This window comes from Pseudorca crassidens, chromosome 21 (genome assembly GCF_039906515.1).
Source record: "Pseudorca crassidens isolate mPseCra1 chromosome 21, mPseCra1.hap1, whole genome shotgun sequence".
Lineage (NCBI taxonomy): Eukaryota > Metazoa > Chordata > Mammalia > Artiodactyla > Delphinidae > Pseudorca > Pseudorca crassidens.
In genome coordinates, this window is record NC_090316.1 from 33,305,053 (window position 1) to 33,332,480 (window position 27,428).

At 41.5% G+C, this 27,428-nt stretch overlaps 1 long non-coding RNA gene across 1 annotated transcript in view; it reads left to right on the forward strand.

Annotated features, from left to right (window-relative positions):
- The first annotated feature begins 651 nt into the window (after positions 1 to 651).
- The window catches only part of LOC137216090 (uncharacterized), a 244,711-nt gene continuing 217,934 nt past the window's right edge, over positions 652 to 27,428 (forward strand). Inside the window, exons 1-2 of the long non-coding RNA XR_010939588.1 lie at positions 652 to 963; positions 2,933 to 3,167. This is a non-coding gene — a long non-coding RNA (uncharacterized lncRNA). The remainder of the gene's footprint in view (positions 964 to 2,932; positions 3,168 to 27,428) is intronic.

The window sequence follows — 27,428 nt, forward strand, 5'->3', positions numbered from 1 at the left end:
TGTGATTGACTTTCTAACAAGGACCTCTGTGACTACTGCTCCTGGGATGAGGTGTTGTTTTAGATAGAGCCTTGGCTTGAGGAGGAATTATCTTGTTGCACAAAAGATTGGATTTCCTCAGAAAAAAAATTTTTTTTTCTCTAAAATACTTTCCTGTTACTCAGTATCAGATACTTACCTCACTGGGCAAGAGGGGTTAATAGCCACCTGCTTGCTGTCTTATTATTTCCTTTCCATTTAAATATAGGCTGGAAACATATCCCTAGATCCATTGCTACCATCTTAACCAGCAGTAAGGAGGACATTACAAATGTTACTTCTATTCTGATTCTCCCCAAATCATGCATGAGTGCAGAGTTGCTTTAGAAACTGCTGTTTCTTTCTATTTATTCTTCTAAGCTTAATTGAACAAAGTGTACATTTAGGTATTGAAAATATTATGTATAAACACATTCTACATAGAGAGATTTCAAAACTTACGGATCTGCTTCACGACCTTCGAACTCCAGGAACTATCTTATTTGGATGATGATAATATCAATAGTTAGCACTTACCATGTACCAGGGACCATTCTAAATATTTTTAACATGTTAACTCCTTTAATCCTCACAGTAACCCAATTTTATTATCCCCATTTTCCAGATGAGGAAACTGAAGCTTGTAGAAGTTAAATAACTTTCCCAAACAAAGTGGCAGAAGCAAGATTTTAAAGCCTGGCCTTTGTTTTCAAGAATCCTGAGCCCCTGGAGAAATTTATACCAGGGCAGGAGACCAGCGACTCTGAGCACGAAGGAAAGAGCTGCAGAGATACCCGACTCTAATCGCAGAGTCCGCAACCTTGTCAAAGGCGCTGAGTGGCTCCGAAACATGGAAGCTGACCCTTGGGGACCACATGGGGCTGGAACATGAACGTGTTTGAGGCATCCAGAATCGGTGGAGCATCCCCGTGTGGTCAGTTCTGGGTGAGTCTCCACACACCCAAGGAACTTTGAGGACCTTGGAACAGAAGGACACCCATAGTTATTGAAATGGAATTCGCCACCAGACTGTCAGAGTGGGGCTCAGAGACTAATTTTGTCTTCAAGTAAACAACACTACTTAGCACACAGGGGTTTGTGGATTCAGACATATCCTCATTTGAGTAGAAACAACTTTAGAGCCACATACAATCCGCTTTTCCACCACCTGCTTGTAAAAGATCACCAAAATTATCAAGTAGAGCAAAAATCACATAGTTATTTAGGAAGCAGTGCATGTCTTATACCTTCCCAGCTTTTCCACATCATCATTTTCCTCAAAAGCTAGACTTTGAGGAATCAATCAGATTTATTTTTAAGTTGAAAATACCATATATTAACAACATTAAAAAGCAACAGAATATCTCCCAAGGGTACTAACTACCACAACGATAACTATATTTTCATATTATCTTTCACTTGCATGATTTCACATATTTGCAGTCACATCTTGTTGACGGTTCCATTTCTTTCTCAAAGCCCATGAATGTTAATGCAGCAAATTATCTTCTAAACTTGAGAATAACAGAAAAGATATGATTTGCATGTTCTTCAATTCTTAGACTGATGCTCCCCTCCCCCCCTTTTTTTTAAACCACTACATGTTTTCTCTCCTGAAATACCTTGGGTTTTCCAAATAACCTGGGCTTTTGAAATAGCTCAGACCTATTCTGGCCAAATAACAAACCCAGCAGACTCCCCTTCCCCATTGTCATCGTGGCTCCTCCTCTGTTAGTAATTTGATGGAAAGAGTACTGGGGGAATCAGGCCCCAGTTCTAGTCCTCTCTCCATCTACCTTTAGGAGTTTGTGTGCAAATTAACCAACCTTATGTAGTTAGCATTAAAATGTGACTGCAAATGGTGATTCTGTCTACCTTCCAAGGTTGTTGTGAGGATCATATTACCAAAATCTGATCAAAGTTTCAAAACTTTGACACAGAACATAGATGTAAACTGTTGCATAGGATAAAATTATTATCTTAAATGTAATTGCAATGGCTTTTCCCACCTATCATTTCTAAGCATTCAACTGAGTTGAAGAAATAATTGATACATGGAGTGGCCTGTCTTGTGTGGGTACCATTGTCTGAAAGATGTTGAACCAGCTACAGAGCATCCTGAGATAGGCAATATTATCATTCACTGCATAGCACCATTAGTTAGAGGGAATGCTTTAAATCCAACTAGGTGAACTACTTTCTTTCTACTCGGTTTTAGAAAAAGGTACTGAACTGTCATCAAGAAAAAACTGATAACGATTATATAAACTTCACAGATGTTTACTCCATTATCCTTTTTGTCATTTATGCAGAGGTCATGTTTCCCTCACAAAAAAGCCCTGAGCTGACCACGGAGCAATAGGAGTTACTAAGAGCAAAAGCTTTGTGATCTGTTTTCTTCTTCTTTTTGAAATTATCACTTTCTTCTGTAGTTAGTCTTTGTAGACCTGACTGATTTTAGAATGTCCTCCTCTTAATGAAAATTAAGAACATAAAACATTGAACGTAAAAGCAAATTAAGCAGGTCTCTTACCTTAAAATTAGTTGATAAAAATCACCTAGAATTTATCTTACCTCTAAAGGAATGAATTGGGTTAGTGGGTTTTTTTGTTTTTATTAGAAAATTTATCATAAACTTATGTGAGAGAGATTTAGCTCAAATTAAATCAAAGTGTTGTACGTCAACTATATTTCAATAAAAATTTTTTAAAAATTTCTCTTTAATGAAATCAGAGGGGAAAAGTGACCTTAGAGACCGTAGTGGTTAAAAATAAAAGGCCACAAATTATTTAACACTCCTGACATTGGAAAGAGCTTGCGACTGCTTTAACGAATAGAGTACAGTAGAGGAGGCGCCATGATTTCCTGAGCCACATCATGAAAGGTTGCGCCTTCTGCCTCATTCTTTTTCCAGGTGCTCTTTTTGAGGGAAGTCAGATCATGGAAGAGGTCCTGCTACACTGAGACAACACACATTGGAGGGGCATCTTTGGGAGCATCCAGAGAGAGAGCCCCAGCTCCATTCCCAGCCAACAGCCAGTCTCCAGCGCAGCTACGTGAGTTACCCTCTGGGACATCTCGGCCAGCTGAGCCCCCAGAGGACTGCCGCCCTGGCTGACCTCCAGACCATGACTGCATCAGAGTCCCAGGTGAGATAAGCCTAGCCCAGCCCTGCCCAGACCCCTGACACACAAAGTCATGACAAAATAAAATGAAACGCCTCTAAGTTCGGGGATCATTTTTTACACAATAAGATTTACTAGAATGGTAGCCTTAAAACTAATTTATGTGACTCTTAGGTAGTTGGTAAGGCTAATGTACAATTTTCAAACAACCAAAGTTCCTACTCCTGGTTTTATCATTCACTAACCCTGTGAGCTAGCCAAAGTGTCATTTTAATGCCTCGGTCCCTTTGTCTATAAAATGGGAATATTTCCTTAGAGTTATTTTAAAGTTTAAGTGAGAATACATGTAAAAATCTTTTCAGAAGGGAGCATGTGTAAAGCATGATCTTCATACTAAACTTAGCTAATAGGTAAAAATTATAATGCAAATGTCTTATAATAGAAATGCGATATTAGTTTTTCTTACAGATCAAATTTTCAGAGATATTTAAGATATTTTTCTTATTTTCCATAATAATGTTTATTGTTGGATTGAGGGAGTGAAAGAATAAAAATTAAATCAAAGTACATAAAAGCATATGCTTATTTAGAGGTTCATTTTCTTCTCCCTTCTTGTTGTGATATTACTCTCCATGATGTATTATGGGTTTTAGGGGTCATTTGTATTCATCATAAAAATCTCCTTTGGTATTATTAGAGCTCACTGTGGGATGCTTAGGACTGTCTGAAAGTCATTCATCATTCAGAATTTATGATAAAACCACTGTTAGGCAGCTCCTAGACACTCTGTCATATTTACACTTCTGGAAAACAACATAGTGAAAGAACATTTAGGAAGTGACCTTGGTGCTTTCATATTGTGCTATTGGGATAAATATCATCAATGCTAGAACTTTTTAACATCAATTCTATCAAGAATCAACTGCTAAGATATCTGAAAAGCTACATTCCCACATTTTATTTCTGACTATTTCCCTCTGAGTGTAAATGAGCTGTTTCTAGCAAGCATGGTCCTTGATGTGACATTGGAGTGTACCTTCAAATCATTGACAATTACTAAGGCCTTTCAAGAGATGAAGGCTGCAATCTTCAGACTGTATTTCTGGGAATTATATATATATATATCTATTTAGCCAGACTACCTTTTCTGTAGAAGGAGGAAAGTTGCTGTGCAAAGAAACTGAGCTGTCCCCTTGAATAAGCCTCACGGGTCTGAAAATCTGCTTCGAAAGGGTGCCCAACTCACGGTGAGGCCCAAAAACCCTGAATATCGGAGTTTGGAGCAAAGAAAAGTTTATAGCAGGGCCAAGCAAAGAGAATGGGTGGCTCGTGGACCCCCAGAAAAGCTCAAACTCCCCGAAGTGTTTCAGCAAAGCATTTTTAAAGGCCAGGTGAAGGAAGGGCATCCCAGGGTGTGTGGTCACCTCGTGTGCAATTCTCTGATTGGTTGATGTTGAGGTCATAAGGTGGTTAACATTATCAATCCTAAGGCGCCAGAAGGTCTAGGGGCTATGCACTCATGACCATCAGGTAGTTAATTTCTTCCATTTGGTTGTGGTTTCTAGCATCTGAAAAACTCAAGAAGTATGCATGAGATACTATTATCTGGGTACTTCTGGGTACTTCAGAGAGGAGTGACAGCAGATATGGGGGAGGGTTCTGTCCCAGAAAGGCCCTGTAGGGCCACAGAGTCCTGCTGGTTACAAGGGAAGTTGTGCTTCTCTGTCTCGATAGGTATCTACCATTTCCTGGAGTCATAGATTACACAGGAAGTAGAGGAGACGCCCTGATTTCTCATCATCCCAGTGATACTACCTCTCTTACCTATGCGAGGGTGGTGAACTGTGCAGTTTATCTACAGTGCTCGTGTGCATGCCTTCTCTTTCTGAAAGCAGTAAAGAAAAAAAAATCACCCTTTGTGTAGAATATTTAAGACAATGCCAACCCTCGTTCTGGAAGACTAGAAATTATCTTATTAAGTGTTATTGTTTTCCAGTACCAAAGCCAGTTCTTCAATGCAAAGTACAAAGTGTGAAACTTTCTTGTAAAAAAAAAAAAAAATCCTCCATGATTCTAATGAAGAAGAAAAGCAAAAATTACACAAAATTCAGAGTCCCCCCAAATTTGGATGCTTATTTTTTTTCCAGGCTTATTTCTCCTTATTCTCTCCCGATGGCCCTACTCCCACTGTAACCAGTCTCTCATTGGCAAACATGCTCTTAGACTTTACACAAACTATTCCCACTGCTAGGAATGCACTTCCCTGTTATTCCAACGGTTGAAAAAGCCCTGCCCTTCCCCAAGCGCTCCACTGAATTCTAATTTCTAAAACTTCCCATATGTTCTCCAGCCAGAATCATCTGCCCCTCAGACATACCTTCAGGGGAATCTGTTTATACTTCTATCAGTGGTCTATTGTGAACTGTATTTTATCATTCATTATATACCATGTTTGAAATTAAAGATGCTTAACACGTTGGTTGTCAAGAATTGTGAAGGGTCTAAGACTTTATCTGAATACAAGTCAACGAGTGTGCCTAACAGATTTATGAATGCTGGAAGGAGACATGAAACTCCCAGGTCAGAAACAAAGGACTTCACTACCCACAGATACAGCAGTGGCCAGAGTATCTGTATTTGCACCATTTCTCTGAATCCTCAATCCCGCCAGGTGCCATGAAGAAGGCAGGTATTGCCTGCATAGGTAGTAAATTGCATAATGGAAAGGAACCCAAATCCTTTATAATGAGCAGTAAGCCTGCCTGACCTTTGCCCAGAGGAAGACGTTACCTTTATGACGCTGGACAGTACTCAGACCTGCCTTTGCTGCAGAGAGAGCTGTCTGCCGTCTTCCAAGTCTGTTCACTGCGCGCACATCCTTGAAAAGACAGCCCGAAGCCAAGCCAGGCAGCACCCCTGCTCTTAAGACATAAAGAGATGTCATTACAGGGAAAATTGCCAATATGTAAATAGTCACGAGCAGAAATAGAGCATTTTGGTTATCACGTAAGATGTAGCTCGGCTACTTGAAAGCAGGTACAAAATAACACAGATAGTTTTGAATCACAGGCAAAAAAAATACTTGTTCCTGCCAAGACAAACGTTTAGTATAATATTTTTCTAAAGAAAACTTTCTACATAGCCCAAACATGTTTTTTTTTTTCAAATTAACCTTGAGAATGCCAACATTGAAAGGAGCCGTAATTAATACTGGAAGATCAGAAGGGAAGATGATTATCTTAACAGGAGACATATGCCTGAGTATGAGAGGGAACTGGATGGATTTTATTTTTAAAAAGTCAAAGAATGAGTAGGGCATATACTGCATTATATTTAATGCAACATTTACATGGAAGTTGCCAGAACTGTCAGAAATGCTTTTAGTAGGATGTCATTTTGCAACTCTGTATGTATTAGAGATGACCAGGATAATTATGGGCCAATTTTGGTAACTAATATTCACTGCAAAATATCCAACCCCATATCTTCCATGCCTGGCTCCACCCAACATTCAGACCTTGCTTCAAAGTTACCACCTCAGGGAAGACCTGTGATCAGCCAACCTAGATCTGCACTCAGACCCTACCAGTCAGTCTGAGAGGATCTCATTGTTGGGTTTGTTTATTGGTAACTCCTCCCTCCCCAATCCTCCCCTACACCCTTGCCTACATGAGATTCACTGGGGAGGATCCTTGTCTGTTTCTTCATAGCTCTATCTCCTGGACATAGAATAGTGTCTGAGATAGAAAAATCAAGAAATAACCAAAGGATGAGTGGATCCATTGTTTTACTCTCTGAGGGCTCCAACTGGGTGCTGTGCTGTTCATATCTCTCTCCATCCATAGGTTTCTTGGTAGTTGTCAACTGTTCTCAGCAGTGTGCTGGCAAAGTTCGTTTTCTCGAAACTCGTAGATCACAGGTAAAATTATGGCTTGGCTAAAGAGGAAGAAGGCCCTCTCATCCTTCTACTCAAAGTTACTCTGGTTTCCTCTTTCTCATTATATTGCTTCTCTTTATTTGTTCCTTGGTTTTCATTTTTTTCCTGAGTATAGCGTCATTCCTGGCCACTCTTGGATATCTTAGCAGTTCACCCAGTTCATAAACCATCTTCCTTTCAGCCTCCTCTCCTGCTAATTGCTCAGCTTCCAGCAATCTCTGTGTGATGTTTGCATGCAGCCATGTACCACAAATGTACACACATATGTTGTGTGTATTTTGGTCTGATAAATCCACAGAAAGAATGATAAGGGCATAGAGTGAATGCAGGAATATGGAGTCTCACTTTTTCAAAGCAAATATTAATTTTATAAGGGCAATTTCAGAAAATAAATCAAATTTTTCTATTTCATGTTTGGGTTGGGTCCTGTAAAACGTGAGTTGTATCAAATTTCAGATTATTTGAGCCACATCAAGTTTTGGATTAGTCAATCTTTCTGAACCAGGGCAGGATTCTAGTAAATGTTCCCAGGAAATATATCAACTCATCAACTCCAAAAGAATACATGTATCTTTTTGTTTCTGGTATTATTTCTAATACAAATCATATTCCCATTCATCCACTTGCCTCCACCCTTCCTAAATTCTTGCTCTTTTCACATATTCTGCAGAAGTAGATTTCCCGGAGGATAAATCAGGTAGCAAGCAAATGCTATTAGCACAGGAGTTGACCTAGGATGGAGCCAGGCATTTTCAAGTTGGACGGGTGATTCATCTCCCTGTAGATTACCGTCTGTTTCCCTCTGTGTCCCTAGGGTTTTCCTAATTCATCTTGCATATCAAACCTGGTTACTCAGAGCCTGAGGTGTGCTGTGAAGGACAGAAAAGGGTGTATTTAAGGGGAGATGTCAGCTACCACATACAGAAAAAGTTACTTAGCATTGGCAAGTCTTTCTTCATTGCTGGGCAAGCTTTCCTTCTTCTCCCTATTTATCTGTGTTATTTTTCTTTCAGGTATGTTTCTAATGCTAACAGAAATACCATTGGTTTCCTTCTCATCCAGTTTCATATCCCAGTTTCTGTTCGTTAAATCTAAGGCAATAAACTTACATCCGGTCTCTTCTTGGCTCTGGTAAAGGCCCTGCTGGTTGCTCATTAGTTTGCAGAGACTGGTCTGCAAATAGGGAGACTTCTTGAGAATGATTAGGGGACTTTTCTTTACCTGGCAATGCTTAAGTGCTGAGTTGAAGGAAGTTGAGGTCCGGAGGTAATTGTTACAGATCACGTAAATACCAAGAGGAAGGCAAGACACGAACTCTCAACTGAGAAGGTTGCATTTGTACTGAAATGCCAGTAATTGACTAAACGAGAGTTAGGACCTAAGTCTATTTATCTTTGCAGGGATTCTTCTGTCAATAAAGGGAAAAATATATTCAATACGGTGCTGAAAATGATTCAGAAGTTTTAATTTTTTTTTTTTTTTTTGCGGTACGCGGGCCTCTCACTGCCGTGGCCTCTCCCGTTGCGGAGCACAGGCTCTGGACGCGCAGGCTCAGCGGCCATGGCTCACGGGCCCAGCCTCTCCGCGGCATGTGGGATCTTCCCGGACCGGGGCACAAACCCGTGTCCCCTGCATCGGCAGGCGGACTCTCAACCACTGCGCCACCAGGGAAGCCCAGAAGTTTTAATTTTTGATGGAATAAAGTTGAACAAATCTAGCAATCAGCAGTCCTAACTAGTAAAAGTCATGAGCCAGTGTAGCAGTTCAGAAATATTTATTGTCTTTAGTGTCTGTTCTGTGAAGAGTTAAAAGAGTCCAGCTTAAACCACAACACCTTGTTTCAGGGTTTTATATCATACTGATTTCCTGATATCATACCAAGACACAGTGATATAATCCATAAGGCAAAGAACTCAAATTTAACACCCGGCCATCATTTTCTGCCTAACCCTTAGACATAATCACCGAGTTTCCTTTTTAATCTTACCTCTGTAAGCAGTTCCTTCATCCTTACAAAGTTTTGAGGGATGTATCCTTGCCTCAAAAATATGGATAGCATAAGGAAGAAACTGAATGTTGATTTTAAAAAGTAATAATGTTTGACCATGAAAAAAATATGGATAGCATTTTACATTTTTAAAAATTTTTATTTTTTTATTGAAGTATAGTTGAGCATTTTATATATATATATATATATATTTTTTTTTTTTTTTTTTTTGTATTTTTTTTTGCGGTACGCGGGCCTCTCACTGTTGTGGCCTCTCCCGTTGCGGAGCACAAGCTCTGGACGCGCAGGCTCAGCGGCCATGGCTCACGGGCCCAGCCGCTCCGCGGCATGTGGGATCTTCCCGGACCAGGCCATGAACCTGTGTCTCCTGCATCAGCGGGCGGACTCTCAACTACTGCACCACCAGGGAAGCCCAAGCATTTTATGTTTTAACTGTGATTCAAATTCTCTCAATGTGGTAAAAAGATAAAGGTGATTTATCAGGAAACCTTGTACACTTAAAAAATAATAATAAGCTATTATGAAACAAATACTGAATTAAAAGAAAACTAAACTCAACTTCACCAGATGGCCAGAAACTGCAGGCAGTTCTCTGTAATCAAAAGGCTTTGAAAGTGTCACAGGTACTTAAGCCTTCATTCACCAATTCACAACACAAAACCTGTAAACATGAAGACGTACATTGTCACAAGATATTATCGCGTCATTGTCTCAAATCTCTCTCCATGTGGCAGTGAGAACCTGGTCTTTCTGAGATGTGATCTACTGTATGACAATAAGAAAAAACAGAGAAGGATTCAAGTGCCCTGAAGAACACCTTCCAATAACTCTCAGTGTGGAATGAAAGCAAGTAGAATATTACACTGACTTTCTCAATTTATGTCTCTTTTAAAAACAAAAGTTGGCATTTGCATGGTAATCTTTCAGCCAATTCGGCAGAAAAAAAAAATCCAATTCAAATATTTCAAAAGAATTCTACCTGTCCTTAAAAAAAACATTTCTTGGAGACCCATCAATGACAAGAAATATCTTTCAAGGCCTCCCTCAAACACTGTCACATTTACCAGGTGACATTTTCTTCTACTTCACATAACTCATCTGACACAGTAGCGTATCAGCAGTATACTACAGGGAAGATCATGGGAATCAAGGAAGCTGATCCACCTTTCTGCTTCAGCTGTCAGAGGGGAGAAAAAAATGAAGTCACAGCAAATACTTTTAAAACCACAACAGTGGAATGTCAATTTCCTGACTCAGCAGCCCAAACAAAAATGGCAAACCTGTTCACAAAGCCGTAAGAACCTGCCACATCTGGTGTTCAGTGGCATAATGTGCTTTCATAGCTAACTTGAATGGAACTCGTAGGAAAGAAAGATGTGACAGACCCCTTGCCCCAATCTGCAAGTAAGACACTGCATGCTCGCCTACTGTCCAATAAATTCAGCTGAGTTAAGGCATAAATCTAGTACTTTGGTCTAAAAGAGCAAAAGTTGCAGGAAAGTGATTTCAACTGTAAGAAGGGACAGTGATTTCCAAATTAATCTAGTAGAAAGCAATGTCACTTGGCCACAAAGTTAATCAGGGAGCAAAATGGACCCAGGCAAAATCTTAACACCGTGATATTCACACACCCCCATCTTCCTTATGCCGTGAAGCAAAGATTCCTACATATTAGAACAAAACAAGCATGCTGATTACAGAAATTTCCCTGCAGGGAAGACAGAAAAACATCTGACTTGATGAATATATTGTTCCTATTTATGTCATATCAAAAAAGTGAATCTTTGAAGGTATAATTATTTTTCCAAGGACAAGCCCCACAAGATATTTTGACTTCCTCTGTTTGTCTGTCTGTCTCTGGACAGTAAGTCCCTGACTTAAGAACATCTACCCACCTTACCAATATGCTGGATATGCGGTTCCAAAAGCTGAAGGGTGTTCTCTCATGGGAGAGAAAATTTCTAAATATCCACGGGGCTAGCAGCCATCGTATGAAGAAATGCCCTTCTTGGGACTTCCCTGGTGGTCCAGTGGTAAAGAATCCGCCTTACAATGCAGGGGACGCGAGTTCTATCCCTGGTCAGGGAACTAAGATGCCACGTGCTGCCGGGCAACTAAGCTCGTGCGCCATCACTACTGAGCTCGCGTGCCTCAACGAGAGAGCCCGCATGCTGCAAACTACAGAGCCCACGCGCTCTGGAGCCCATGTGCCACAACTAGAGAGAAAACCCGCATGCCACAACTAGAGAAGCCTGCGTGCTGCAACTGAAGATCCCGCATGCCTCAACCAAGACCCGATGCAGCCAAAAATAAAATAAATAATAAAAATAAATCTTTAAAAAAAGAAAGAAATGCCCTTCTTGAAAGGTGGCAGAAAGCAGCAGTGGGCACTTTCGCTCCATCCCACCTTTGCTGCTTCTGACCTGGCCGAGTAAGGAGGGATGTAGTTAGATCCTAAAATTGGTTCATCAAAGTCCAGAAGTTAAATTTTTTTTAATGTTCAAAATTCCCTTATTTTGTTTTCTACTTTGATACTAAAGCATTTAAAGGGAAAGAATCTAGGAAAAAGATTTTCACAGGAAAATTTGCAATTTAATATTTTGTAGACTGGGTTCAGGATCCTACCTACTGTCAAGATGACACCCTGTTATCACACTTGTGCAAAACACCCAAACATGGCTTATTGCAGACTCAGTCACAGCCTGCCGCGTCTTACTACTTAATTGTCACGTACCAATATCAACAGAGACCATTTTTTGTCACTAATAAATGTTGTTATTGTGGAAGTTTTCATGTAATTAATTCTACCTCTAACTTCAAGCTTAAGAGAACAAGATCTGTGTGCCTACAGGTACCACCACGAGTAGCTAAGAAGCCTGCCTTCCCTACCCTTCAAACTTTAAACCACCCTCATCGGCCACCTTAGCTACTGTAGCATCCTATACTTTTACAAAATTCCCTTATGACCAATTCCAACATTGTTCCATGGAAGAGTTTTATTACTTCCTTCCTTCTTTCTTTTATATGAAAATATCTATTGATTTCCTACTCAGGTTAAAGCATTACGCGTGAAACTGGGGAGAGAATACTTAACGCAGAAATAGTTCTGCCTTATCATTAAGGAAGGACAGTTACAGGCAATAACAATTTCATGTGATAAATGTTATGATGGGGGTGGTGAGCCCTTAAGAGGGACACTAAAATAGTGAGGGAAAGCACCCTGTAAGAAGTGATGACTTTACAGTAGAAGGAGGAGAGGCAGAGGAGTTATCCTGGTGAAGAAGGGGGTCTGGTTGGAGACAGCGTGTGAGGAGTGGGGACTTGTGAAAAATAGGCTTGGTGATGTCAGAAGTGACCATATCATAACACATTTGTTTGTTTGTTTTTTTAATGAATTTATTTATTTATGGCCACGTTGGGTCTTTGTTGCTGTGTGCAGGCTTTTCTCTAGTTGCGGCGAGCGGGGGCTTCTCTTCGTTGCGGCGCACAGGCTTCTCATTGTGGTGGCTTCTGTTGTTGCAGAGCACGGCCTCTAGGCGCATGGGCTTCAGTAGTTGCGGCACGCAGGCTCAGTAGTTGTGGCTCGCAGGCTCTAGAGCACAGGCTCAGTAGTTGTGGCGCACGGGCTTAGTTGCTCCGTGGCATGTGGGATATTCCCGGACCAGGGCTCGAACCCATGTCCCCTGCATTGGCAGGCGGATTCTTAATCACTGAGCCACCAGGGAAGCCCCTTATAACATGTTTTTAAACCATGTTAAAGATTAGCCCTCTATGCTAGCACCAGTGTAATTACCTGAGAATTACATGTGTCATCACATTTGAGTTATCAGAAGATTGCTGGGGAGTTTAGAGAATGGATCAGAGAAGAGCCATGAACTGAGGCTAGAAGATCAGTTAGGTGCCTGGTTGGAATAGTCGCCATGAGAGAAAGTGGTGGCCAAGCTGAGGAGCCGCTGGTGAGGATGGCGAGAAATATATGGATTTGAAACATTCAGGAGGTAAATGTGATTGACTCATTGTGTGGTGACAGACAAGAGTGTCGAGGTCTTGAAGGATTGGATGGATGGTGTTGTCAACCCCTGAGATGGGAAACGTGGTAGGAGGAACATGTTTGGTGAGAAAAAGGAGTTCCATTTGTACCTGATGAGTTTGAGATGATTGTAGGGCGTCCCAGTAGAGCTTTCCAGGAGGCGCGTCAAGCCATGAGTCCAAGTTGTTGGGGGGGGGGGCGTTGGACGAGGGGAGAGAGAGGGAGAGGGAGAGGGTCGGGGGGAGGTGAGATGCCGGGAGAAACAGATTTGGGAGTGATCACATTGTAGCCAAGACTTGGAGCCATGGGAGTGGATGAGACAGCAGGACAGCAGCCTAGGAGGAGCGTGGAAGAGGGTGACAGGACCCAGAACCGAGCTCGGAGAAAGGCAGACATTCAAGGTGGAGAAACAAGAAGAGAAAGCTGAGAAGTGGAGCAACAGCAAACCCAGGCGAGTGTCACCCGTGGAGCATTCTGGGCTCGGCACCTTCTCTCTCCTGCGTTTGAACGGTGCCTCATATGCGGGTGTGTCAAGAGGAGACAGATACATAATTCAAGACAATTCAAGGTTAAAGATGGAATGAGAATTCAGATATTCAACTTTCCACCTCCGCTTCCTGTTCTCTACTCAGCTCTGAGGCCTGGGAGGCTGACCCCTCCCTTGATCTCGGCTGTGTCCTGCCCACAGGAAGCCGCGGCGGGACCTGGGAAGGCAGCAGGAGAGACTCAGGTGTTCCTCAGCTTCCCTCCCCGCCTCGGTGCCTGCCCGTGTGTCCTGCTGTGGCTGCCTGGGCAGGTTTAAAGCTCCCAGCAGGGCCCTCCTCCACTGTCGGATCTGAGCCTGGTGTCCTTGGGCTCTGGAAAGCTCCTCCTTCCCCTAGGATACCAGCTTGCTGCCTCTGTCCCTGGCCTCACACTTCTGTAAGTACAGTTGTTCCACTGGGACCGTCTCTCCCTTGCACTCATATGGGACTAAACGCTGTTTTCTCCAGAACTAATCTAGCCTTCAAACAAAAATATAACAAAATCTGTATCTCTTTAAAAAGTTGTTCGTCAAAATTCTAACTGCTTTCTAGAATTTAGAGCTGTCTCCGTGTCCCCAAACTCTCCTCATTTGCCAAGCTTCAATCCTTCTACCCTAGATTTGAATCCTATCCTCCTTACTTCCCCAGGAATCTCACGCCGTGAATTATTGCTTCTCTACCCTGAATTTCCCCTTTTCCCTTTCTACTAGAGCCTCCTCGTTGGCTTTCAACCTGCTCAGCCACCTTCCATCTGAAGGAAAAGCAGCAACCTCTGACTTGCCTGACTCCCCTCCAGGTATGGCTTCCCTCCCTCTCCTCACAGGCAGCTTCATTAAATTGAAGCCTATTATTCTTACTCTTTCTCTCCCCTCACCGACAGTCATCTTTAACTCGCTCCATCTGGCTTCTGCTCTAAGGACCTCCTAGTAACCGTCTTCGTGAAAGTCACCAATGACTTCTGTGACCCTAAATTTAATGGAAGGTATTCATTTCTCAACACTCCATTCTTTCTGAAATACATTCTATCTTCCCTTGGACAGGCGTAAGGGGAAAAACAAATTAAGAGGCTTAATTCTCCCTGTTGAAAATAAGAGATATTTTTCTCCTCCTTTTTCTCAGAGCATTTACTTTAGAAAAATTCTAAGTACTTTCTCCTCTCTTTGAAATGTATATACATTTTCTTGAAGACTTGGTAGAACTTTTGTCAGCTTAATGACCCAGAAATGTTTTTCCCAAGGACCTGGCAACTGTCTCTTTGAAACGTAACATCTAGAGAGATAGCACCTGTGACCCCCAGTCTGTGTGGGAGGGTAGGAGCCTAAGTTTATGGGCATCTTGCTTCAAGTTGCAAAACCACCTCCAGTCAAAAAAGATATAAGAAGTTTGTTTTCCTCTGGATAAAGCCAATTTGCTAGCGTAAATGGTCACCCCACCCCAGTTACCAGGTAAAGTTGGGGTGAACATGTGTGACCAACGGTGCTGTCAAGTCCTCTTACTTGAGGACTAGTTGTTTATCTCAAGAGCATGTATGTGATGTGTTGTATCTGCCTGGCTACTGTTGGGAAAGTTGGTCTCATGCACAGTCTTAACAAGCTTCCCTCAGCAGCATAGGAGTGGCCTTGGGCTTGGAACACTTTCTTACCAAGAGATAAGGAGCCCACACAAATCGTACTGGGCTTGTCATCTTGTGTGGGAATATCTTTCTTTGCTTCAGGTTCAGTAAGTGCTCTATGGTCTTCACCTGAAGCGAGTGTGCCATGTGGCACCTGGCCAACTCTGCTGTTATGTCTGTCCTCCACGGGGAGGGGACGGCGTCCTCCACTGCATCAGGACGGGGTGCATGTAGGCGAATTGCCCTGCTTCGGCACCACCAAGAGGCAGCAGGCAGAGCGTTTGCTCTTCTGTTCCTGGTGACCAGCATTGTGACTATCTTTGCCATCTTCCATGTAGTGGGAATCTCCCCCTGGGATTGGTTAGCTGTGCAGGGCTTCCTGTTCTCCCAGGATTGTTGGCTGGTGCACAGAACTGCTCCACAGCTGTGCACAGGGGGAGATCTCTTTCCGTCTTTGCAACCTCTTAGCGGGTTGCCTGAGATGCGAATCATGTTCTGGTTTAATGCTTATTCAACAAGAAAAGGATTTTATTTCTCTGCCACCTTTGTGAAGGTGATTTCTGGGATGCAAGAAGATTTTGTTTTTATTTCCCCAATGTTTGTTATCACCAGCCCTTTTCCTTTTTCATTCTGTATAACGCCATCCTGCTTTCCAGCAATCATTTGTTCCATGCTGCAAAATGATTTTTCAAAATGTGAATCAGATAACATTAAAGCCAAGACCCTTCTCTGTTCCAATGCCACTTGCTTATAATACTTCAGTGACTCTTCAGATAAAAATTTATAAGCAGTAAGACAGTTTACCAAGCCCTGTGATCTCAGGCTGCATCTTGCACCATCGTCTTTGTCTCCAGCTCCTCAAATGTACCGTACACACCAAGGCTGGAAAATTATGTGCTCAGCATGCCCACCCCATGTTACCTAATTAACTCTGACTCACAATTATGATATTAACTTAAGTATCATGTTTTGGGGGGACACTTAGCTGTCGTCAATGCTAGGTCAGATCTTCCTGCTATAGTTATCAGAGCACTATATGTAATTACTGTGATACACCTATTCCAGATTGTGTAGTGGAATTATTTGATTGCTGTCTTTCTTCTCCATTTGACAGTAAGCTCCAAGAGGGCAGGGTCATGATCTGTTTTGACTTACCATTGCATGTCCATGGCCTAGGACAGTGCCTGGTGGAAGGTAGGAGTTCAAAAAGGTTACATTCATCCTGTTCTCTGTGGGAATAAAATATTGCCATTCGTATGCAATAAATGAGAAAAAATTTAGCAAGTTCAATGTTAATTTTTCTTCAGTTAACTTCCTTTAAAATTTTAACTTTAAAGGTATGTGGCTAAGAAATTAACTGCTGTACACCCATTTATGATAAAACCCTCCAGAAAGTAGGCATACAGGGAACTTACCTCAACATAATAAAGGCCATATATGACAAACCCACAGCCAACATCGTTCTCAATGGTGAAAAACTGAAACCATTTCCTCTAAGATCAGAAACAAGACAAGGTTGTCCACTCTCACCACTATTATTCAACATAGTTTTGGAAGTTTTAGCCACAGCGGTGAGAGAAGAAAAAGATATAAAAGGAATCCAAATTGGAAAAGAAGAAGTAAAGCTGTTACTGTTTGCAGATGACATGGTACTATACATAGAGAATCATAAAGATGCTACCAGAAAACTACTAGAGCTAATCAATGAATTTCATAGAATAGCAGGATACAAAATTAATGCACAGAAATCTCTTGCATTCCTATACACTAATGATGAAAAATCTGAAAGAGATGTTAAGGAAACACTCCCATTTACCATTGCAACAAAAAGAATAAAATACCTAGGGATAAACCTACCCAAGGAGACAAAAGACCTGTATGCAGAAAACTATAAGACACTGTTGAAAAAAATTAAAGATGATACAAATAGATGGAGAGATATACCACGTTCTTGGATTGGAGGAATCAACATTGTGAAAATGACTATACTACCCAAAGCAATCTACAGATTCAATGCATCCCTATCATACTACCAATGGCATTTTTCACATAACTAGAACAAAAAAATTTCACAATTTGTATGGAAACACAAAAGACCCTGAATAGCCAAAGCAATCTTGAGAAAGAAAAATGGAGCTGGAGGAATCAGGCTTCCTGACTTCAGACTATACTACAAAGCTACAGTAATCAAGACAGTATGGTACTGGCACAAAAACAGAAATATAGATCAATGGAACAGGATAGAAAACCTAGAGATAAACCCACGCACATATGGTCACCTTATTTTTGATAAAGGAGGCAAGAATATACAAAGGAGAAAAGAAAGCCTTTTCAATAAGTGGTGCTGGGAAAACTGGACAGCTACATGTAAAAGAATGAAATTAGAACACTCCCTAACACCATACACAAAAATAAACTCAAAATGGATTAAAGACCTAAATGTAAGGCCAGACACTTTAAAACTCTTAGAGGAAAACATAGGCAGACACTCTATGACATACATCACAGCAAGATCCTTTTTGACTCACCTCCTAGAGAAATGGAAATAAAAACAAAAATAAACAAATGGGACCTAATGAAACTTCAAAGCTTTTGCACAGCAAAGGAAACCATAAACAAGACCAAAAGACAACCCTCAGAATGGGAGAAAATATTTGCAAATGAAGCAACTGACAAAGAATTAATCTCCAAAATTTACAAGCAATACATGCAGCTCCATATCAAAAAGACAAACAACCCAATCCAGAAATGGGCAGAAGACCTAAATAGACATTTCTCCAAAGAAGATACACAGACTGCCAACAAACACATGAAAGGATGCTCAACATCACTAATCATTAGAGAAATGCAAATCAAAACTACAGTGAGGTATCACCTCACACCAGTCAGAATGGCCATCATCAAAAAATCTAGAAACAATAAATGCTGGAGAGGGTGTGGAGAAAAGGGAACCTTCTTGCACTGTTGGTGGGAATGTAAATTGATACAGCCACTATGGAGAACAGTATGGAGGTTCCTTACGAAACTATAAATAGAATTACCATGTGACCCAGCAGTCCCACTACTGAGCATATACCCTGAGAAAACCATACTTCAAAAAGATACATGTACCACAATGTTCATTGCAGCACTATTTACAATAGCCAGGACATGGAAGCAACCTAAGTGTCCATTGACAGATGAATGGATAAAGAAGATGTGGCACATATATACAGTGGGATATTACTCAGCCATAAAAAGAAACTAAATTGAGTTATTTGTAGTGAGGTGGATGGACCTAGAGTCTGTCATACAGAGTAAAATAAGTCAGAAAGAGAAAAACAAATATTACATCCTAACCCATATATATGGACTCAAAAAAAAATGGTTCTGAAGAACCTAGGGGCAGTACAGGAATAAAGACACGTAGAGAATGGACTTGAGGACACGAGGAGGGTGAAGGGTAAGCTGGGATGAAGTGGGAGAGTGGCATGGACATATATACACTACCAAATGTAAAATAGATACCTTGTGGGAAGCAGCCGCATAGCACAGGGAGATCAGCTCAGTGCTCTGTGACCACTTAGAGGGGTGGGATAGGGAGTGTGGGAGAGAGACGCAAGAGAGAGGATATATGGGGATATGTGTATACGTATAGCTGATTCACTTTGTTATACAGCAGAAACTAACACACCATTGTAAAGCAATTATACTCCAATAAAGATGTTTTAAAAAGAAGATATCAACTTTTGTATTAAGATGTGTTTCTTAGGTATTCCATTTGCAAGATCTTGTCTTTTGACTTAGATGACAGTTGCTTATCTATTGCCGTGTAAGAAATCAACACAAAACTTAGTGGTTTAAAACAGAAGTTAGGGCTTCCCTGGTGGCGCAGTGGTTGAGAGTCTGCCTGCCGATGCAGGGGACACGGGTTCGTGCCCCAGTCCGGGAAGATCCCACATGATGCGGAGCAGCTGGTCCCGTGAGCCATGGCCGCTGAGCCTGCGCATCCGGAGTCTGTGCTCCGGCAACGGGAGAGGCCACGGCAGTGAGAGGCCCGCGTACCGCAAAAAAAAAAAAAAAAGATGACCCATATACATCCTGGCAGAGGGTAAGACGTTTTCCATATGTAAAGTGAGTCAGGCCTTGAGAGGAGGGATGATGCTTATCAGTAGAAACGGAGTAACACAGCGTAGGCTTCTTAGTTTCCTCCTAAGGAAGCTCTTATGCTAATACACACGGTCAGGTCTCATACAGCTGTTCACTTTTCATCGGATCATTTGCTTTTTTTCTTCATCCTTTCAGTTCCCTTTCCTTTTCAGTTCGAAACGAGCCTGCAGAGTAGATGCTGAGGCATAATCCTGTATTAATTTATGGTTCGTGGTGTGGCTTAGTAGAAATGAAACGCTCTGGTCCCATGAAATCCTAATCACTTTCACAGCCAGCAGGTGCCACAGTTAAGGCATTTCCAGTGAAGTGAACAAGAACATTTCATAAAACCAGGGCTGGCGACTGGATGCATTTGAGTCAGGAAGAGGGAAGTACTGAACTACTGATCAAAGCTTAGCCAGCGGAGGCAACTCTGTTTGGCTTTAACTCAGTGGGAAAGGCAGCAACTTCAAATCCATGGTCAGTTCAATTCAATTTAGGAGACTTACCCCATTATTTCTGTATTGCATACCAAGCAGAGAGGTTCTGAGCAGGCTTATGAAAAATCTCCCAGGTGAAAGAGATAATATAAAAATTGTCCCCTGTGCAAGTTCTTTCAACTACCCCTGACCCTTTGAGCCCTTCTCCCAAAGCAGATCAGAATCTCAAAAGAAGGGAAGGGACTCCCAGCAAGGCGTCTGTGTTTGGAGTGGACAGCTCTGGTCCCGTTCCCTGCAGAAAATTTCTCTCTGGTGCAGAATGAGTGGTGGGAAAGCCCTTCCTACTGACTGCTGACCGGGAGTTGCCAAAATGAAAGCAGCTTTTGGGAAAACAGAGCTCTGCATGCGCTGGGATTCATGAATTTCCTGAATACACAAATGGCTGTGAACGGTTTTTCTAAAATCTAAGAACAATGGACATAAGGACATCTTGAAATGCATTGCAAATCCAAAGTAAGGTATATTAAGGCATAAAGACTAATATAATTTAGTTTTGATTATGAGTTATGCCAATCCAAAGCAACTTCTCAAAGCTGGCAAAAATTTTACGTCTCCTAAAAGCAGAGGGATGTTATACCCAATAGAATGTAAGCCAAAAGTAATAATCAAAAATTTGCTGATGTAGTATTAGGTTTGGAATGCCTGCTATGAAGACCTTGGCAGGAAATGTATCTTCTTAATGATGTTTAATTTATAGTAACAGTAGAATCAGCTTGTTTTCCCAGAGTTCAACTTATGGTATCAGGCAGAATATTGCACATGTTTTCATTTTCAGTTTAATCTTGGCTTTGAATGCTAATACTATTTTTTTTTACATTTTTTTCATATTCTTTTCCATTAAAGTTGATCACAGGATATTGAATATAGTTCCCTATGCTCTACAGTAGGACCCTGTTGTTTATCCATTCTCTATATAATAGTTTGCATCTGCTAATCCCAACCTCCCAGTCCCTCCCTCTCCCTCCCACCACACCCCATCCAGGCAACCACAAGTCTGTTCTCTATGTCTATGAGTCTGTTTCTCTTTTGTAGATACGTTCATTTGTGTCATATTTTAGATTCCACATATAAGTGATATCGTATGGTATTTGTTTTTCTCTTTCTGACTTACTTCACTTAGTATGATAATCTCTAGGTGCATCCGTGTTGCTGCAAGTGGCATTATTTTGTTTGTTTTTATGGCTGAGTAGTGTTCCACTGTGTATATGTACCACGTCTTCTTTATCCATTCATCTGTCAACGGACATTTAGGTTGTTTCCATGTTTTGGCCATTGTGACCATGCTGCTATGAACATAGGGGTGCATGTATCTTTTTAAACTATAGTTTTGTCCAGGTATATTCCCAGGAGTGGGATTGCTGGATCATATGGTAATTCTATTTTTAGTTTTCTGAGGAACCTCCAGACTGTTTTCCACAGTGGCTGCACCAACTTACATGCTCCACAATCTCTCCAGCGTTTGTTATTTGTAGACCTTTTAATGATGGCCATTCTGACCAGTGTGAGGTGGTACCTCACTGTAGTTTTGACTTGCATTTCTCTAATGATTAGTGATCCAATTTTATTTTTAAATGATTTAAAAAGTGATGTAAAATAACTCAGTTAATGCAGAAGTATGATAACATAGAAAATTTAGAATTAAATATACTGACATTGACTGTAGTACCACTTCTAAGTTTAATACAGTATTTATTTATTTATTTATTTATTTAATTTACTTATTAGGTTTTGTTTTCATTTTCTGGCCATGCCTTGCGGCATGCGAGATCTTAGTTCCCTCAGCCGGGCTCGAACCCCAGGCCCCCTGAAGTGGAAGCACAGAGTCTTAACCACTGGACCGCCAGGGAAGTTCCAAATACAGTATTTAGAAATACGTTTAATTACAAACGTAGTAATAGTCATCTTAGTTATTGGGGCTCTCCAAAGGTGTACACAGAAAAGCCTAGGAGACATTTGTGCATGTTGTGATATGAATAGGGAAAAGATTGGGAAGATGTTTCACAAGTTTCAGAGAAGAAAGGAAGGAAGAAGGTGAGGGAAGATTTTGAACTGGGCCAATACAGAGTCAAGCATGAATTCTCTTGGGTAGACAATAACCTAACAGGGAAAAAAAAAGGAAATGGTGTCCATGTGGCAGGTGGATGTCTGTGTGTGTTTATGTTTATTCCTTCACACTGGATAATGAAATTGCTGTCTAGATTTGTAAGATGACAGAAGGAAACCCTTCAGAGGCGTTTCCATTTTGTACCTTCTGTTGGTCTACCATGAAAGGATAGCTACAAGAGTATTTTATAAGCAAAGGCCTACAATCCCCTTCCTTCTTTCCGTTTTGTCGGAATCATAGCACAAACTATTCAGTTTTAAAAAGCAAAGCTGTTCAAGAATACGACTGCTAATGGAGCACTTGAAAGCCCTCCTTGTTTTGACAAGCCAGGTTCAAATAGAATTCGTGGGCAAAGAGCGCAGTTTGTTTTTATCTGCATCCAGACACTTTATCCCAGGCAAAGTTTTGTGCACGATTTTTTTAGAAAGAAATGCTGTCTAGAGTTTTGACAGTGTTCTCGGCTGATAATCCTTAACCAATTAAAGAGGACCCACCGGAGACCTTGTTCATAAAAGATTTACAGAGAAGTCACAGTGTAGTTGAATTCAAAAGGAAGAGTGTAAAGATAAGTGAGCATTTCTGAATAATAACCTATTCAGTAAAAGACAAAACATATCACCTCAAAATACAATGGAACAGCATTTAAAAAGATATCTTGGGAGACATTTCACTCCCCTAACAACTCTTTAGAATAAACAGATTTCTTCAGGGTTACTTTGAAAGACTAAAAACTCTTAATAGGTAAACAGTCGCCCTGTTTTGAGACAACACTCCAGGGGTGTGCACATCTTGCCCCCAAGCAACAGCATCACCTTGATAACCTGAAAAACAGAAATGTTAGCTTGATTGTTTCTAGCTGAACTGACACTAGGAGAGGGAGACGCCCGTGTGTTTATTTCTGAGGGATATTGCATATCAAATCCTGGATTAATTCCATTTGCTGCCACTGATAGCTCTTAGTTCTTAGTATATGATCTGACTTTTGTCAGATTCGATCGTTTGTTTTCTTAAGTTGGGGGCAATGGCAGTAGAAGTGAGGTCTATGACAGGAATTGAGATCCGTACAATCCCAGAATATTGGTTCTGCAGGAGAGAGCAGGCGAGGGAGGGGAATTAAAAGGTACTCATTCCTATTGTATGCCAGGCACTGTGGCACGTGCTTCACAATTTATAAACAGTACATATATTAAGAGACCCAACATGACAGATGTGAGAAAGGTTCTGACAAGTCAAGGAATTTCTCCAATGGCACATAGATAATGTGGTGGCAGAAAAAAACTCCAGTTTAGGGCTACCAAATGCCAGTGTGTGTTCTTTCTGATTCACCAGGCTGGCTCCTCTGGAAGGAGACTTGGCGCCCTCTGGCTCGGTGCTGCTAAATCCCAAAGTCATACGTGTCAGTGAGAGTCTTGTGAAAATGCGGATTCTGCATCAGTAGGTCTGGGGCGGGGCCTGAGAACCTGCATTTTTGGTTAGCTCCGAGATCCTGCTGATGGTGTTGGTTTGGGGACTAAAAGTAGCCAGTTTCCCGTTTACCCTCTTGGGTTCTATTGTGGAAACCCACGGTTCGGAGATGAAGACCCTAAGAACCCAGGGCTGAGTGTGAGCCAGGGTCCATACCCAAGGGTGAGTTTGGAAGGAAGCCCCCTCCTGTTCTCCAGCAGCCCCCAAAGGAGACCCACATAAAAACAGAAACGCATGTGCTCGCTACGCAAACTCAGTTACAAGAAGGGCCTGAGCCTCCGTTCTCCATTGGATTCCTGTCCCTCCTTCTAAGTGGGGTTCCGGAGTCGCCTCTGCTAGGAACTGCTGTGTCCTGACTCCAGCTGATCCTCTTTCCAGTGTAGCTCAGGTGTAGCCTCTCCAAGTTGCCAACTAAAGAATGTGGCTCACCATCGGGCTCTACGAGGATTGAGTCATTCACCACTGCAGCTGCTGGCCTTTAACACAACTTGAAAGGAGTTCAGGGCGGAGGTCAGGAATGAGGCCCTCTGTGCTCTGGGAAAACTGGTAGATCAGGCCTTCAGAAAGTTAGATATTTTTAGGAGAAATATTTTACAAACCTGGATTCTTCCCATGCTTAGAAAAGCACTAAAGCCATTAACTAAGATACCCATTCCTCGTGACCAGCAGCAACCTTCCACCAAGATGAGTTCTGGGTTGCACACACCCCCTTTACTAAAATCACATATATACTGGCTCCCCGCTTCGGAGCTGAGAGGCTGTCTCCGGGGTATCGGCCTCAGTAAGACAGTGAATAAACACAGCCTTCACATAGTATATTTTTTAGTTTTTTTTTTTAAGTCGACAAAGGGTAACGTACAAACAAGTCATGGAAAGAAGCCATTACGATTCTTCTAATTCTTCTGATCCTTAACAGGGATCAGAAGCGCAAATGTCTGCGGCTGGGCAAGTAGTGGAAAGGTCTCCGCAGGCCTGGCAGGGTGCTAACAAACGTGAACATGTGTGTGCATCCCAAGATGGCAGCCCAAACACAGCTCCCAGGGAGGACGAGGAAGGAGGCGGGACTGGGGGGGATGCAGAATCTGCAAAGGCCTCAACCAACCTTACGGAGACCTCTGAAGCTGGGAGCGCCCTGGCAGAGTTGGTTGGTCTCCAAGCCAAACAATTAGAGATTCGAATTAACTCAGAAAGGCTAGTTAGGCCTAAACTCCGCTACAGCCAGTTAGGATGTCACTGCACAGCCCTGTTTGCATCTTCTTTCAGTGACTGTTTTCTCTGAGAACACTGAGGACCCTCCAGGGGAGGCGTGGGCGTGGGGGTGGGGGGCATCTCCATGCAATTGTAGATGATCAGATAACTATGTGTTTCTGCCCTTCCTGCTTTTTATACCCGTGATATCAGGGACTTCCTTTCTCTCCATTTTATAAGTCTGCCACAGGAACTCTAGTTGACTTGTGTAATTTGGCTTCAGAATGCTCCACTGAACAGGGGATTATCTTGTTGGCAATAGACTGCTAGAGAATCTTATTGAATGATATCAACTAGTGGTTCTTTTCCAATACCAACATCTGGTTGAATGAGGCAACTGGATAAGCTACATCCACTGAAATGTTTTTATGAAATGAACCAAATCTAGGGGAGGAGGTAGGTATTATCATGCTTTTTGCATATTATTTTAACTGTCAAGGGTATCAGATAATTCAAACAAATTGTCTTACAAGATACATATATTTTAAAAATATTACCCTATGTATAATAACCCTTACTAAATGCCCTTAGGATTGATAGCCACAGCTCAAAATACGGGATTTGTCCTCTGTGCCTCAGAATATCAGAATCATGGATAAGTGAATTTATCCCCCATATCTGAAATTTTGTGTACAAGTTAAATTTTTAGAAGCATAGTGTTAGGGACTGAATGTCTGTCTCCCCACTATTTCCAAATTCACCTATTGAAATCCAGTTCCCAATCTGGTGATATTAGGAGGTAGGACCTCTGGAAGGTGATTAGGGTTAGATGAAGTCATAAAGGTGGAGCCCTTCTAAGAGTGAGACACCCTTATAAGAGTTGTCTGTCTGCCAGGTGAGGACACAACAAGGGGACAGCCATCTGCAAACCAGGAAGAGGCCCTCACCAGGTACGTGACCTGCCAGCATCCTCATCTTGGTCTTCCGGCCTCCAGAACTGTGAGAAATAGATGTTTGTCGTTTAGGCCACCCAGCCTAGGGTTTTTCATTCTAGCAGCCCAAACTAAGACACCTAGTAATTTAAAAAGGACATGGAGTGTTGGACAAAACGTATTTTGTTAAAGCATATAGATACTTGAGATTATCATTTACATGTGATCTAGTTTCTTTAGAATTACATGAATATATTTGAGGTTATTGAGCATGATGTCTGATCTAGGATTTGAGAACCTTACAGACTGCTCTTGCTGAAGAAGGAAAAAAGATTAAACAGCAGCTTCTTGAAGAATAGAATTAACTGTAGTGGTTGCACCCTTGTTTGGATAAACCTGATTGACAGAGGCAGAGACAAGTGACACGTTCCTGACACTAACTAGTTATTTGGCCTTCTCTCTAAGTTATGAGTCACCTCTCTCTCAGTCTCAGCTTACTCAGCTACAAAATACAAAGACTCAGGGATCTCAAATGTGGATTTCACTTATGAAACTCAGATCCTATGAACCATGTTTTATATAAATAAAGTGAGTTTTAACAAGCTTTGATGTATTTTATATATATATATATATATAAAAATTTTTAAAAATTCTAGAAGAGAAAGGCTTGTCATGGAAGCATCAGTGACCTTATCTCCCATCTCCTCTCCTCATAAGAAATCGCTCAGTGATCTCTCCTGCTGATAAACTCCATATCATTAAGGGGGAGTGATGATTATGCTTCTTCTCTGATTTATCAAGTTTAGATGATAAAGATTCTACTTATGCCTCTCACTGTAGTTAAATCACTATAGTGATATATTTTGTTTCTTGCTTACCTGTAAACATCTATACCTTTGTTTCTTGTTTCATTTCCTGATTTTCCACTTTGTAAGATGAAAATATTACAAAATATTACAAATATCTCCCCCTCCTTTATGTGATCTTTCTTCCCGTTTCCACCTCCCGCCTTCTATCATTTAAATTTTACTGTTACGCATGTCTACAAGTATACAGTCACAGTCTGGTCTTTAACCAGATTAAGTTTTGTGTTGGATTCCAGTACTTGAAATGATGATTGCAACCTTAACACTAGCTTCTCTAGCTCTGCCCACAAGTTCATTCAAGGTGCGTTTGTGTGTGTGTGTGTGTGTGTTGTGGAAGAGCTAAAGCTTAAACCATTATTCTAATAGTTGAATATGATTAACAGTGCTTACTTTGTTCTATTGATATAGTTATGTGGGGATTCAGTGAAATAGGAAGCAGACGTGCTGCTTAAGGCATTTGGGCAGTGATTCTGCTTTTTACCACATTCAGAGATGTGGCATTTCTTCCTAAATGGTAATATAAATCCTGAATATGAAAGGGCTTCAGCAGAGAACAAAATTAAGCTTCTCGCATCAGACACAATCTTATTTTGTGTGGCGAGTGCCACTGGCAGCTGCCTGCCCGTTAGGGATGAAAGGAAGCGGCATCAGTCACCCACCTGAGCTCAACTTCTAGATCCTTGACAAAATCAGTCGAGAACTTGGAGGACACAAAGTGTATGGTCTCTTTTTTCACCTACCCATAGCCTATCTGAAGGCTCCAATTATTATAACCTGTAGAGCCAGGAAATATTCTGTATGTATTATGATTCTCCCAGGTATTTTTTCTCCTGAAGTTTTTCTTTCTCTTAATTTCCTCCCTCCCTCTCTCCCTCTCCCTCTATTCCACACCCTTCCTTCTTTCTTCTCCACCTGCTTCTCTCTCTCTCTTCTTTCACTTTCTCCTCCTTCTCTCCCCTCCTCCTCTCTTGCTTTTTATCTCACTTTTTCTA